The sequence below is a fragment of the Marmota flaviventris genome, chromosome 10 (genome assembly GCF_047511675.1).
Source record: "Marmota flaviventris isolate mMarFla1 chromosome 10, mMarFla1.hap1, whole genome shotgun sequence".
Lineage (NCBI taxonomy): Eukaryota > Metazoa > Chordata > Mammalia > Rodentia > Sciuridae > Marmota > Marmota flaviventris.
Genome location: NC_092507.1, coordinates 102,147,002 through 102,162,006, shown reverse-complemented (window position 1 = coordinate 102,162,006; position 15,005 = coordinate 102,147,002). Strand labels below are relative to the sequence as shown.

Here is a 15,005-nt window from a genome sequence, read left to right as displayed (position 1 = left end):
TCTTTCTCCCTTCAGCCCATCGGGGACTATTAAGGGCTCCAGGGAGGCAAAGCACAGACCAAGGAAGTCAGACTTTTTTTTCTGCCCTCACTTGCTGGGGTGACACAGGAAGCCTCTGAAGATTGTTGACAAAGTATCATGCAACCAGGTCCCCTCAAACCTGAAACCAGCGAGCACTTACCAAAAAAGAAAGTGCCACTGAGTGCGTGCGAGGAGGAGTGAGCCGAGATCCAAAAGGACATGGGGTGCAGGGAAGGGCGCCCTGGATGCTCTGGAAAGGATGCTGAATGAGGTGACTCTGGGTGGAGGGCTGGCTGGGGGTGGATGGAAAGAAAGGGCCAACCCCAAAGCATTGACTCTCACAGTTTCCCAAGAAGGCCAGGGACTGGGGCCCCTCCTTGCCCTGTGCTTCGGTGACATCCGGGGCCAGCTTCGCGCCAGGCAGAGTGGGCTTTGTGCTGCCATCTGGTGGTGGAAAGGAAGACCAGTCTTCAAGGGTCCGGGCCTTGCCGCCTGGTGTGTGCGCAGATGTTGGAGTTTGCTGGGGCTTTGCGGGGGACAGAGGGCTGATCAGGTGGAGCAGTCACTGAGATCCTAGAACTCTTGCTCCTTCTAGAAGGTGCGGGATTTATTGCACTTTCAGTTGTCCTTTTTGCCCAGCACTTAGCACAGAGCCTGGTACAGAGCAGGCACTTGGTATCCTCAACCACAAATTAATTAAGATTTGTTGAATGCCTACCATGCACCAGGTGCTAATATATTTTATCTGTGACAACTTTGAGATGAAAATGATATGATTTTTTTTTAACAGAAGGGGGCACTGAAACCATGAGAAGTCCATGGAGTCACTTGGTAGATATTTACCGAGCACCTACTACAGGCTATGCTGTGCTAGGCACTGGGACATAGAGATGAATATTACAAATAGGAGCTGCCATTCTAGAGTCAAAAGCTTGGAAAATAAAACATACAAATTATACCATGTTTGATTTAATTGTGATAAATACCCTAAAAAGCAAAAAAAAAAAAAAAATAGTGCAGGGTACTTCAACATGTTAACTAACTTTCCAGTTCATTTGATTAAATGAACATATGTTTCTTCTAGCATGACTTGGAAGAGTATTGAATTATGTGAATAAAAATGAATACCCTTTTCTTTTTTCTTTTCTTCTTCGGCTTTGACTCCCTTCACTCTCTCTCCTCGTGGGCCCTCTCCTCTTTTTTTCTCTTCCTAACTTCTCTGCCAGTGCTATCGTTGACAATCTGGTGTTATCACCATTTGTTGAATGAATACATGAATTAATGAGTGAATTCCTGGGCACATTTACATCACAAATGTGTCACCCATCCACGGTGACTTAGGGAGGTGTGGTTCCTGCTCTCGAGTTGCTCACAATCTAATATGGAGGAAAATGTGGCAATGAAAAATTAAAATACCAAACACAGAGGAGAGAGCAGTTGTGCTGAGGAGAAAGGTGCCCAACTGACCTTGCTTCTCAGGAGGATCTACAAACTTCAGAGAATCTGGACAAATTCCAGCCCTCACACCAGACCTGTCACCTTTAACAAATGTTCTATGGTCATATCTCCATTTGTGGGTGTCAGAGACATGACTCTCCTTGACAATTCTCTGATTTAGGGAGACTTATTAATTTCAATAAGGAATATACACTTCCAAGATCAGTAGTTCTCAAACTTGTCTGTCCATTGGGGTCACCTGCTGTAATGACTTTGGACCACAGGAAATTTTTTGTTTATTTTAAATAACTGATTGGGATTATTTGGAGTTTTGGGGGGGGGGTCACTGAGGGTCACTTAGGATCGTTGGGAGTCTTTAAAAATCACTAATATTGGGTTCCCTCCCAGATATTTTGATTTAATTGATCTGAAATATGACCTGGGTGTCAGGAATTTAAAAGCTCCCCTGGGAAATTTTAAAGTACAATCATTTCTGGGAGCTACTGGAAGGTCCTCATGAGCAGGCTGCTAACTTGCTCTAGGTTTGAAGTATGGGCAAAGCCAGGATGTCCAGAAGAATCAGCTCTGCTGAGTTCACAAGCAATCTGTGGCATTATAAACCTGTGTCCATTTATTCAAGTAAATGACTGCTCAGCACATTCACTGTGCCCCTGTAAGTACAAGTGGGTCAGTCTCCGCTCTCAAGGGTCTGGCTGGGGCAAAGGGACCTAACAAGTCAATCTTACATAGTTGGTGATAAGATGTGTCAAGTCCAGGGTGTCGTAGGAGCACAGTAGGTGGGGCATTTCATCTGGGCTACACATCCTTTCAGGTCATACCCTCTATCTAGTCATCTACAGAGAGACATCAATCAACAGATGTTTATGGGGCATCTGCTGAATGTCAGACCCTGGACAAGGCTCCCCACAGGCAGTGGAGAGATGAATAAAATGAGTCTAGTGTCAGGAAGTCATCCTCATTTCTTTCCTAGGAAACAACTTGAGCCGAATCCTGTCACTGAGTAGAAACCAGTGGAATAGGAATATGGAGGAAGGTCAAGTCCTTTCTAACACCCAGGAGGCTTCTTCCCAGCAAACCTTCAAGATGTGTGGGATTTCAAAGGGCGAGCATGAAAGAAGGGGGGAATTTTTATTCCTTATCTACTTAGCTAGACTCTTTCCCATTGCTCCCACTTTTTAAACGTCCCTGGATCAAAACTGGAAACTGACTCCCAATCACCAGATTCTCAATGTAGGACAGAGTTGGGGACTGCTTTGTGGTCTTTGCATGACCCACACTCATTGCCTGGTCTCCCATCAGGGTGCACATTCAGCAAGCACAAGACTTCATTGTTTAAGGCGCTTTGAGAGGTAGCAGTGGCCTTTTAATACCATATGTGCCTTACTGATTTCAAAAAAAGGGGAAACCCAACATTGCCCAAGAGCAGTCTCTCTGAATAGAATTGCTTCCCTCATCACAGCGCACTACGTTCGTCACTCTTGCCCCACTTTCTGTCCTTGCTATTTCATTTCCTATCCACTTCAGAGGAATTTCTTTCCCTCTCCCTTCCTCCCCAACGCAAGCCTGCCATTCACGTCTTCTATGATTAAATCAGTCCTTAGATGTCTCTAGTTTTATTTCCGGTGTTCTGCTCTCCTTTTCATTTTCCTTCTCTACTCTCTTTCATCAGATTTAGTTAATCAACAGCCATTTATTAAACCTACTAAGTACCAAGTTTAATCAGGGAGTACACAGAGAAACCCAGAAGCTAGTCCTGGTCCTAGGAAACCTTATAACCAAACTGACAAAATAAAGACAAATGGAGATAAGGTACCACCGTACTGGCTGACGTGGTGTTGGTCTACAAAGAAGGCTTGACTGATGGGGACTTCACATGTCATGGGAGGGAGACTTCAACATGGGGCAATGGGTAGACACTACAAAGATTTTGTGACCAGCCAAATGACTGAACACTTGCTTTGTGCCAAACAATGTGCAGTGTTCCTTCCAGTGTCTCATTAATCCTGAGCAAACTCACGGAAGTAGGCATTTTTTTATTATTATTATTCCCACTTCACTGTGGATTAGGTTAAAGCATCGGTATTTCCAATATGTAAAAACCAGAAAGGGGCTGGGTTGGAAGTCTAGGCTAAACTTCTCTGACCCCAGACACCAAGGTTTCCGTCACAGGGCTGCACCATCTCTGGTATTACCTGTTCTGGCTCCAGTTTCCTGAGTGTGTGTGAAACAGGTTTCACAATCCCTCCTTCACATGATTGGTGGAAAGAAATTCTTTATATAGTCTATACGTGAGTTCTTTATCACATACGGAATTTTCAAATATTTTATCCCAACCTTGGTCTGTCTTGTCATTTTTTTTTTAATAACGTGTTTGACAATTCACAGAATCATGAAATATTTCAGTTTTCTAGTTGTACAGTGTGGGCTCTTTTAGGTCTGTGCTCCACTTTGACTTGGTTTTTGCTTGGTCTTAGGGAGGGTATGCATTCATGGGTTGACATGTGGCTGTTCAAACGTTCCAGCAACGTTTGTTAAAAGACTGTCCTTTCTACACTGACTTGACTTTGAAATTTTAAAAAAATCAATTGACTATATATGTATGAGTCAATTTTTAGACTTTCTTTTCTTCTCTATTGATATATTATTTGTCTACCTTGATATTAATTGCCGGTGGGACTGCAAATTAGTCCAACCACTATGGAAAACAGTATGGAGATTCCTCAGAAAATTGGGAATGGAACCACCATTTAACTCAGCTATTCCACTCCTTGGTTTATACCCAAAGGACTTAAAATCAGCACACTATCGTGACGCAGCCACATCAATGTTTATAGCAGCTCAATTCACTGTCTTTATCATTGCAGATGGGTAATAATTTTGAAACCAGGTGGTATTAGCCCTCTAACTGTAATCAAAGTTCTCTGGGTTACTCTAGATCTTTACATTAACATATGAATCAATTTGTCAAGTTTTGCCAAAATCCTGCTGGAATTTTCTTTCTTTTTTTACATAATATAACTATAAAGTATGGGTTTCCTGCTGGAATTTTTAATGAGATTATGTTAAATACAGTGATTAATTTTGGAAGTATTGATATCTTGACAATATTGGGTCTTCTGATATTTTTTAATTTTTTAATTCATTTTAATTAGTTATACATGACAGTAGAATACATTTATGCACTTTGATATATCATACATAGATGGGATATAATCTCTCATTTTTCTGAGTCTACATGTTGCAGAATCATATTGGTCATGCAGTCACATATATACATACAGTAATAATGTCTGTTTCATTCTATTCTTTCCTATCCTCATATCCCCTCCCCTTCCCTCCCATCACTTCCCTCTATCTAAACTAAGGTAACGCTATTTTTCCCTAGTGTCCCCCCACCCCACGCCTTATGTGAATTAGCATCCGCATATTAGAGAAAACTTTCAGCTTTTGGTTTTGCTGGGATTGGCTTATTTCACTTAGCATGATATTCTCTAACTCCAACCATTTACTGGCAAATTCCATAATTTTACTTTTCTTTAAAGCTGAGTATAGATACCATGTTTCCTTTATCCATTCATCTGTTGAGGGACACCTAGGTTGCTATAAACATTGATGTGGTTGAGTCACTATAATATGCTGGTTTTAAGTCCTTTGGGAATAAACCAAGGAGTGGAATAGCTGGGTTAAAATGGTGGTTCCATTCCCAATTTTCTGAAGAATCTCCATATTGTTTTCCATAGTGGTTGCAATAATTTGCAGTCCCACCAGCAATGTATGAGTGTACCTTTTTCCTGTTACCTGTATTCTTGATGATTGCCTTCTGACAGGAGTCAGATGAAATCTTAGAGTAGTTTTGATTTGCATCTCTCTAATTGCTAGAGATGTTGAACACTTTTTCATATATTTCTTGATCAAATGTGTTTCTTCTTCTGTGAAGTGTCCATGCTGTACAACTAGAAAACTGAAATATTTCATAATCTTGTGAACTAGTCAAAGACCTTATTTTAAAAAATGACAAGACAGACCAAAGTTGGGACAAAATATTTGAAAATTCTGTATGTGATAAAGAACCCATTTATTGATTGGGTTATTTGGGTTTTTGGTGTTAAGTTTTTTTTTTTGTTGTTTTTTTTTTTTGTTTTTTTTTTGAGTTCTTTATATATCCTAGAGATTAATGCTTTATCAGAGGTGGATGTGGTAAAGATTTTCTCCCAATCTGTAGGCTCTCTCCTCACTTTATTGTTTCCTTTGCTGAGAAAAAGCTTTTTAATTTGAGTCTATCCCATTTATTAATTCTTGATTTTACTTCTTGAGCTTTAGGAGTCTTGTTAAGGAAGTCAGATCCTAGGCTGATGTGGTGAAGATTTGAGCCTATTTTTTTCCTATTGTATGCAGGGTCTCTGTTTTAGTGCCTAAGTCTTTGATCCACTTTGAGTTGATCTTCGTGCAGGGTGAGAGATAGGGTTTAATTTCATTTTTCTATGTATGGATTTCCAGTTTTTCCAGCACCATTTATTGAATAGACTCAATGAATGTCAATAGTGTATATTTTTGGCACCATTGTCTAGTATGATATAACCATATTTATGTGGGTTTGTCTCTGTGTCCTCTATTCTGTACCATTGGTCTACATGTCTATTTTGCTGCCAATACTATGCTGTTTTACTATACATATCTATATATATACAGTACTATAGCTCTGTAGTATAGTTTAAGGTCTGGTGTTATGATGTCCTTTTCTTGCTAAGGATTGCTTTAGCTATTCTGGGTCTCTTATTTTTCCAAATAAAATTAATGATTGCTTTTTTTAATTCTATAAAGAATATCATTGGGATTTTAATAGGAATTGCATTGAATCTGTATAACACTTTTGGTAGTATGGCCATTTTCACAATATTAATTCTGCCTATCCGGGAGCAAGGGAGATCTTTTCATCTTCTGAGGTTTTCTTCAATTTCTTTCTTTAGTGTTCTGTAGTTTTCATTGTATAGAACTTTCACCTCTTTTGTTAGATTGATTTCTAAGTGTTTTTTTTTTTTTTTTTTTTTTTTTTTTGAGGCTATTGTGAATGGAGTAGTTTTCCTAATTTCTCTTTTGGTGGATTCTTTGCTAAAGTATAGGAATACATTGGATTTCCAGTTTTGCCAGCACCATTTATTGAATAGACTCAATGAATATCAACAGTGAATGTTTTGGGCACCATTGTCTAGTATGATATAACCATTTTGGTTCAATGCAAGAAAGCAGTAGATGCCTTAGTGGGAGTTACTAGATTTAAGGCTATGTATTGTGTTCATTGGGTGCTGTTAATATTGGTCTTACCAGTAAAGGCAAAGTGCTGGAAGCCTTCAGTGACACTATAGGTCTCCAGGGTAGAATTGATCCTGACTAAGGTCCATACTATTAGATGAAAAAACACACTAACAACATGAAAAAACAAGGGAATAAATGATATATGGGTGTTGACTTTATATCCTGCTACTTTGCTGAATTCATTTATTAGTTCTAGAAGTTTTCTAGTGGAATTTTTTTGGATCTTCTATATATAGAATCATGTCATCAGTAAATAGTGATAGTTTGAGTTCCTCTTTACCTATTTGTATCCCTTTAATTTCTTTCTACTGTCTAATTGCTCTGGCTAGAATGATGTTGAATGATGTTGAATAGAAGTGGTTAAAGAGGAAATCCTTGTCTTTGTTTTAGTTTTTAGCAGGAATGCTTTCAATTTTTCTCCATTTAGAATGATGCTTGCCTTGAGTTTAGCATATACAGCTTTTACAATGTTGAGGTATTTCTATTATCCCTAGTTTTTCTAGTGTTTTGAATATGAAGTTGTTCTGTATTTTGTCAAATGCTTTTTCTGCATCTATTGAGATGATCATGATTCTTGTTTTTAAGTCTATTAATATGATGTATTACATATATTGATTTCCATATGTTGAACCAACCCTGCATTCTTGGGATAAACCCCACTTGATTGTGGTGCACTATCTTTTTAATATATTTTTGTATGTGATTTGCCAGAATTTTATTGAGAATTTTTGCTTCTACGTTCATCAGAGATACTGATCTGAAGTCTTCTTTCCTTGATGGGTCTTTGTCTGGTTTGGAATCAGGGTGATATTAGCCTGAATGGGTTTGGAAGGGTTCCCTCCGTTTCTATTTCATGAAATACTTTGAGGACTATTGGTGTTAATTCTTCTTTGAAAGTCTTGCAGAACTTGGCTGAGAATCCATCTGGTCCTGGGTTTTTCTTGGTTGTTAGGCTTTTGATGGTGTTTTCTATTTCATTATTTAAAATTGATCTATTTAAATCACGTATGACCTCCTCATTTAGTTTGGGTAGGTCATTTGTCTCTAAAAATTTGTCGATGTCTTCACTATTTTCTATTTTATTAAAGTATACATTTTCAAAATAGTTTCTAATTATCTTCTGTATTACAGACGGTTCCATTGTGATATTTCCTTCTTCATCTTGTATTTTAGTAATTTGAGTTTTCTCTCTGTTTATACTGTAGATAGTTATTGAACTCATCATTTTGGTTCAATGTGAGAAAGCAGTAGATGCCTTAGTGGGAGTTACTAGATTTAAGGCTATGTATTGTGTTCATTGGGTGCTGTTAATATTGGTCTTATCAGTAAAGGCAAAGTGCTGGAAGCCTTCAGGGACACTGTAGGTCTCCAGGATAGAACTGATCCTGACTAAGGTCCATACAATTAGATGAAAAAAACACACTAACAACATGAAAAACAAGGGAATAAAGTGCCCCAAACAAACCAAGATGCTTCAACAACAGAAGCCACTGATAACACAGTAGAAGAAATGTCCAAGAAGGAATTTAGATTGTATATAGTTAAATTGATATGTGAAGTAAAAAGTAGTATAAGGAGTGAAATCAAAGAAAAAATACAGGAAGTGAAAGACCACTTCAATAAAGAGTTAGAGACTGAGAGAAAAAAAACAAACAGAAATCCTCAAAACAAAGGAATCAGTAAACTAAATTATAAATTCAATAGAAAGCATCAGCAACAGATTAGACCACTTGGAAGACAGAACCTCAGACAATAAAGACAAAATATATAACCTTGAAAGTAGAGTTGACCATGCAGAGAAGATGATAAGAAACCATGAGCAGAATATCCAAGAATTATGGGATAACATGAAAAGACCAAATTTAAGAGTCATTGGAATGGATGAAGGAGCAGAGATACAAACCATAGGAATGCAAAATCCTTTCAGTGTAATAGCAGAAAATTCCCCAAACCTAAAGAATGGAATGGAAAATCAAATACATGGGGCTTACAGGACCCCAAAAGTACAAAATCACAGCAGACCCACACCAAGACACATTATAATGAGAATGACTAACATACAGAATAAAGGTAAAATCTTAAAGGCTATGAGAGAAAAAAATCAAATTATGTATATGGGGGAACCAATTTGAATCTCAACTGATTTCTCAGCCCAGACCCTGAAAGCTAGGAGGTCCTATTTAAATCTCTGAAAGAAAATAGACACCAACCAAGAATTTTATATCCAGCAAAATTAAGTTTCAGGGCTGGGAATGTGGCTCAAGCGGTAGCACGCTCGCCTGGCATGCATGCGGCCCGGGTTCGATCCTCAGCACCACATACAAACAAAGATGTTGTGTCCGCTGAAAACTAAAATAAAAAATATTTTTAAAAAATTGTTTCAGATTTGAATATGAAATTAAATCATTCCATGATAAAAAAAAAACTAAAAGAATTCACAATTAGAAAGCCTACACTACAGAGCATTCTTAACAAAATATTCTATGAGGATGAAGTGGGAAAAAAAAAAAAGTAAAAAACCAGCAAAGGGAGAATCTACACTTAAAGGGACATTCAACCAAATGAGAAACAAAGACAAATCAAAAACCAGAAATAAATCAAAATGACACGGAATACAAATCATATCTCAATAATAGCCTTGAATGTTAACATCCTAAACTCATCAATCAAAAGACAGATTGGATTAAAAAGCAAGACCCAACAATATGCTGTCTTCAAGAGACTCACCTCATGGGCACAGACATCCACAGGCTAAAAGTGAAAGGATGGGAAAAAACTCATCACTCATATGGATTGCGTAAAGAAGTAGGGGTTACTACTTCAGATAAAGTAGACTTCAAAGTTAATCAGAAGAGACAAAGAAGGACATTTCATACTTTTTAAGGGATGTATGTATAAACAGGACATAACAGTTATAAATATTTATGCCCAAACAATGGAGCATCTAGCTATAACAAACAAACCCTTCTCAATTTCAAGAGTCAAATAGACCACAATACAATAATACTGGGTGACTTTAACACACTTCTTTCACTACTACACAGATCTTCCAAACAAAAACTAAATAAGGAAACTATAGAACTAAATAATACAATCAATAATTTAGACTTAACAGACATATATAGAATATTTCATCCATCAGTGAGTAAATATACTTTCTTCTCAGCAGCACATGGCTCTTTCTCCAAAATAGACCATATCTTATGCCACAAGCAACTAATAGTAAATACAAAAAAGCAGAGATAATACCCTGCATTCTAACTGACACAATGGAATGAAATTAAAAATCAATGATAAAATAGAAAATAGAAGCTATTGTAACAAATGGAGACTAAATATTACACAATTGAATAATGCATGATGAAGAAATCAAGGATGAAATTAAAAAAATTCTTAAAGGTAAATGAGAACACTGATACAACATATCAAAATCTCTGGGACACTATGAAGGCAGTACTAAGAGGAAAGTTTATTGCATTGAGTGCATTCATTAAAAGAATAAAAAGTCAACAAAAAAATGACCTTACACTACATCTCAAGTCCTAGAAAAAGAAGGACAGATCAACACCAAAATCAATACAAGATAGGAAATAATTAAACCAGAGCTGAAATTAATGAAATTGAAACAAAAGAAACAATTGAAAAAACTGACAAAACAAAAAGTTGGTTTTTGAAAAAATAAATAAATAAGTAAACCACTGGCCATGCTAACAAGTCTTCTGATCTTAGAATACAATATATCTCTTGATTTCTTAGGTCAATGGTTTGTAGTTTTCAGTGTATAGGTCTTTCATGTTCTTTGTTAGATTTGTCCCTAACTATTTCATATTTGAATGTTATTGTAAATGGTATTTTTAAAATTTTCAATGTCTAATTGTTGTTAGTATACAGAAACATGATTTTTGTACATTGCTCTGACATCTTGGTAAACTCACCTATAAATTGTAGTAACTTCTTTTGTAGATTCCATTAGTTTTTCTACATAGACAACCATGTCATTTGTGAATAGAAACAGTTTCACTTCTTAATTTCTAATCTGGATGTTGTTTATTTTTCTTATCTCATTGCACTGGCTACAATCTTGAATAAAAAGATTGAGAATGGACAACTTGTCTTCTTCTTGAAGTTAGGAGGAAAGCATGTGACCTTTTACCATTAAGTATAATGTTAGTTGCAGATGTTTCATGGATGTACTTTACCAGGTTTTAAAAAAAATCTCTTCTATTCCCAGTTTCCTGAGAGATTTGATCTGAACAAATATTAAAATTTTGACAAATGTATAAAGTATTGTATAAAGCATAAGAGTATTGGGTTGTTTATTTCTTCTTGTATGAACTTTGGTAGTTTGTATCTCTCTGGGAATTTATCCATTTCACCAAAATTGTCAAATTTGTTAGCATAAAGTTGTCCATTAAATTTTCCTTTATTATCCTTTTAATGCCTGCAAAATTGAGAGTAATGTCATCTCTCTCATTTCTGATATTGGTTATTTCTCTTTCCTGGATTGATACTTATCAAGTTGATCTTCTCAAAGAACCACTATTGATTTCATTGATTTACTTATTATTTTCTGTTCTAGTGATTTCCATCCTAATCTTTATTGTCTACTTTCTTCTGCTTATTTTGGATTTCATTTGCTCTCCTTTATCTAGTATAAGTTGGAAACTGTGATCATTGATTGTTCATTGATTGGAGATCTTTTTGAATATAAGCATATTATTCTAAAAATTTCCCCTTAATGTTCAAGGGCATCCCCCAAATTTCACTGCATTCAAGTCTTATTTTTTAATTTATATGTTTTGTATTTCTTAAAATCACTCAATTATAATCTGCTTCATCTTTGAAGGATATTTCACTGTATATAAACTTGCTTTTGACTTTTCTTTTTCTAGTGCTTTTAATATGTCATTCCACAGTCTTGGAACCTCCGTTCTTCTCAGGAGAAGTCAGCTTTAAATCATACTATTGTTGGTTCACTTGTTTGTGGTGAGTCATTTTTCTCTTACTGCTTTAAAATTTTTCTCTTTGAATATTATATGATCTTTTTGTGTCTAGCCTGATTTGAATTTATTGAGGTTTTAAAATCTGTATGTTAATGTTTTTTTAATCAAATTTGAGAAATTTCCAGTCATTTTTAAAATATTTTTCTGACTCATTTTCTTTTCCATTTGAGACTTTTCATTATACATATTTTGGTACATTTTTAATTGTCCAAAAGATATTGTAAGTGTATATTCATTTTTTCCCACCTTTTTTCTATTGATTTACCCCCAAGTTTAACAACGCTTTTTTTTCTGATCCCTCAAAATTGCTGTCAAGCCTATCTAGTGAATTTTTCATTTCAGTTATTGTACTTTTCAGTTCTAGAATTTACACGCAGTTCTTTTTCAGAATTTCTATTTGTTTATTTTCATTCCTTATTGGTTGAGCCATGTAATCATATTTCCCCTTAACTAAACCTGCGTCAAGGGGCTGAGGTTGTGGCTCAGCAGTAGAGCACTTGCCTAGCATGTGCAAGGCCCTGGGTTCAATTCTTAGCACCACATAAAATAAATATAAATAAAATAAAGATATTGTGTTCAACTACAACTAAAAAAAAGTAAATATTAAAAAATAATAATAAAAATAAAATAAACATGTGTCAATTCTTTAAACATGTTTACAAGTAGCTGCTTTGGATTTTTTTCCGCTAAATCTAATATCTGGAACCACCAAAAAGTTTCTGAAGTGCTTTTTTCACCCTGGGTATTGAACACACTTTCCTATTATTTTGCATAGCTTATCATTTGTTGAAAACTGGACATTTTTTAGATATTTGTAGCAACTCTAACCTCTAAGTTTTTTTTGTTTTTTTTTTAATTTTTTTTTAATTTTTATTGTTGATTGTTCAAAACATTACATAGTTCTTGATATATCATATTTCACACTTTGATGCAAGTGGGTTATGAACTCCCATTTTTACCCCGTATACAGATTGCAGAAAAACCTCTAAGTTTTTCCTCTGAGGATTATTGTTGGTTTTTTGCTATTTGGGTTTGACTTTAGTTTTAGCTTTTGTGAGTTTTTCCAAATTTAATCTGTGGTAATGTCTTATCCTTGCAAGGTGCTGCTATTGCTGATGTCTCTGTTCAGTTTTGTTTTTGTTTTTTTTGTTCTGTTCTGTTTTGTTTTTTTCTTGTCATTAACTTTTTTAGCCTGGCTTTAAAGGGGTTACTCCTGTTTCTGCATAGCTTAGTGGTCAGCCCATGGTTGCTCAGAGGATGTCCTCAAGTGTTGTTTGAGGAAGTCAGTCTTCCAACCTCTACCTCTACCAATAAATCCAGGAGCGGGTTGGGGAGCATGTTGAAAGCTCAGGAAGGTTTATAAGTCAGCTTTCATTTCTATTAGATCTTCCCACGTGCATGAGCACAGCTTTACAATCTGCCAAAGATCTGTGGGAAAAAAAATATATCTATTCCCTTTGTGGCTTTCTTATTTCCAGATTCCTGGGAATTTCAGGATACTGTCCTGGTTGCTCACTACTATGAACAGCACCACAACTTCAGGCAAGCTGGCTGTGGACTTTCCCATTTGTTTTATATCAAGTTGCTGCTTCTACTGAAAACCTGCTGGAGATGGGTCTTTTATCCTCCTCTCCACATCAAGGCCAACTCCTCCACAGTGAAGCAGCTGGTGGTCACCGCCAGCCATAGCTCTACTAAATCCAAGGATAGAGAGAAGCCAGCAGTCCTAACCAGCACACTTCAGGCTCTCAAGTTCTTATCAGAAGATTTCAGCAATTTGTCTTGAAAAAAGCTTGTCAAGGTGCTATTTGTATTTGCTGCCTAGAAATGATTTTTGACATATTTGTCTAGTCTTACATTATTTTTTAATATGAGGAATTGTCAGCCTTTCTGCACTGCCATAGCTAAAAATTCTACCCCTTATTCTTGTTTTTAACTGAGTTATAATCAGACTATATATACAATCTTATGCTCCAGAGACCCCTGGATTTTATTGAGCTAAATTGGTTTGCTATCTGAGAAGGTTACAGTTAAAATTGGCCTACTAATCCATTTTGTATGGAAACTTTTTTTAAAAATTAGCTAATCACCCAACAAATAAGTGGGACTTAGTGGCAAAGAGCAAGTCACACACCAAAGCTAGTGTCTGTACCCAGGAATCCCCAGAGCTTCAGTATCTAAGGGGACAAGACCAAGGTGCTTTTGTGGTTTTCAAATTCCAAAACACCTAAGGCAAAGTCACACCCCACAGCAAAAGAGAATGTCAAATGGCTTTACTTTGGACTGAATTCTCACACTTCAATGAGAAAGTACAAACTCACACTGGCCTGCAGCAATGTTGGCTTTTTATAAACATTCAGATGATTAACAGTGGATAGGCACCTTCATAATTACATAATAAAATCAGTCAATATGATCTGAAAACATAGAGCGCTTGGGAAGGTTGGGGGATATTTTAAAAGAAGGTTTCAGGCCACGTGCGGTGGGCACCCCTGAAATCCCAGTGATTCCAGAGGCTGAAGCAGGAGGATCACAAGTTCAAAGCCAGCCACAGCAACTTAGCAAGGCTCCAAGCAACTTAGTGAGACTCTGTCTCAAAATAAAAGGACTGGGTATGTAGCTCAGTAGTAAAACACCCCTGGGTTCTGTTCCCAATACTGGGGCGGGGCACACTGACTCCACACTTGTGCACACTCTGACACACACACACTCACTCACACATTCACACACATGCACACTTACTCACTAGGAGCTACCTGTTAGTTAGACCATCAGTTCACTGCCAGTGCCTTGCCCCACCCTCTGGCCTTGTGCTAAGGGAAGGCCCCTGTTCTCAGACACACAGTGTTGCCTCTGAGAAGAGGTAATGGGAGAGACATTTCCCATGCCTGGGAGGCAGGGTTTGTTGACCATGGTGGGGCTGTCACAGTGGGCCAAAACCCAGCAACAGGACTGGGAAGGGGCAGGAATACTGAGCAGTGAATTCCTAGGAACCATGGTTGCTGGACACACCAGGAGCATCTAAGGTGACCTCTAAGACACTGACCAACACTGAGGACTTCCAAGCCTGGCCTGCCTGCACAAGGTTCTCAGAAGGAGGGAGGATCTGGAAGGAGAGATGGGGGTGTGTGAAGGCAGGAGTGTGGTAAAGATATGAAATTTGGCCTGTGGACCAAGTTTGATAGGACCCTCCTGACCCTCCGTAGGCCT

General features: G+C 37.2%; 1 long non-coding RNA gene across 1 annotated transcript; it reads left to right on the top strand.

The window, feature by feature from the left end:
• The first annotated feature begins 207 nt into the window (after positions 1–207).
• LOC114080429 (uncharacterized) lies at positions 208–14,219 on the top strand. The gene is made up of 3 exons (XR_003580612.2): positions 208–292; positions 11,709–11,778; positions 13,274–14,219. It is a non-coding gene; the product is annotated as an uncharacterized lncRNA (long non-coding RNA).
• The last annotated feature ends 786 nt before the right edge of the window (positions 14,220–15,005 follow it).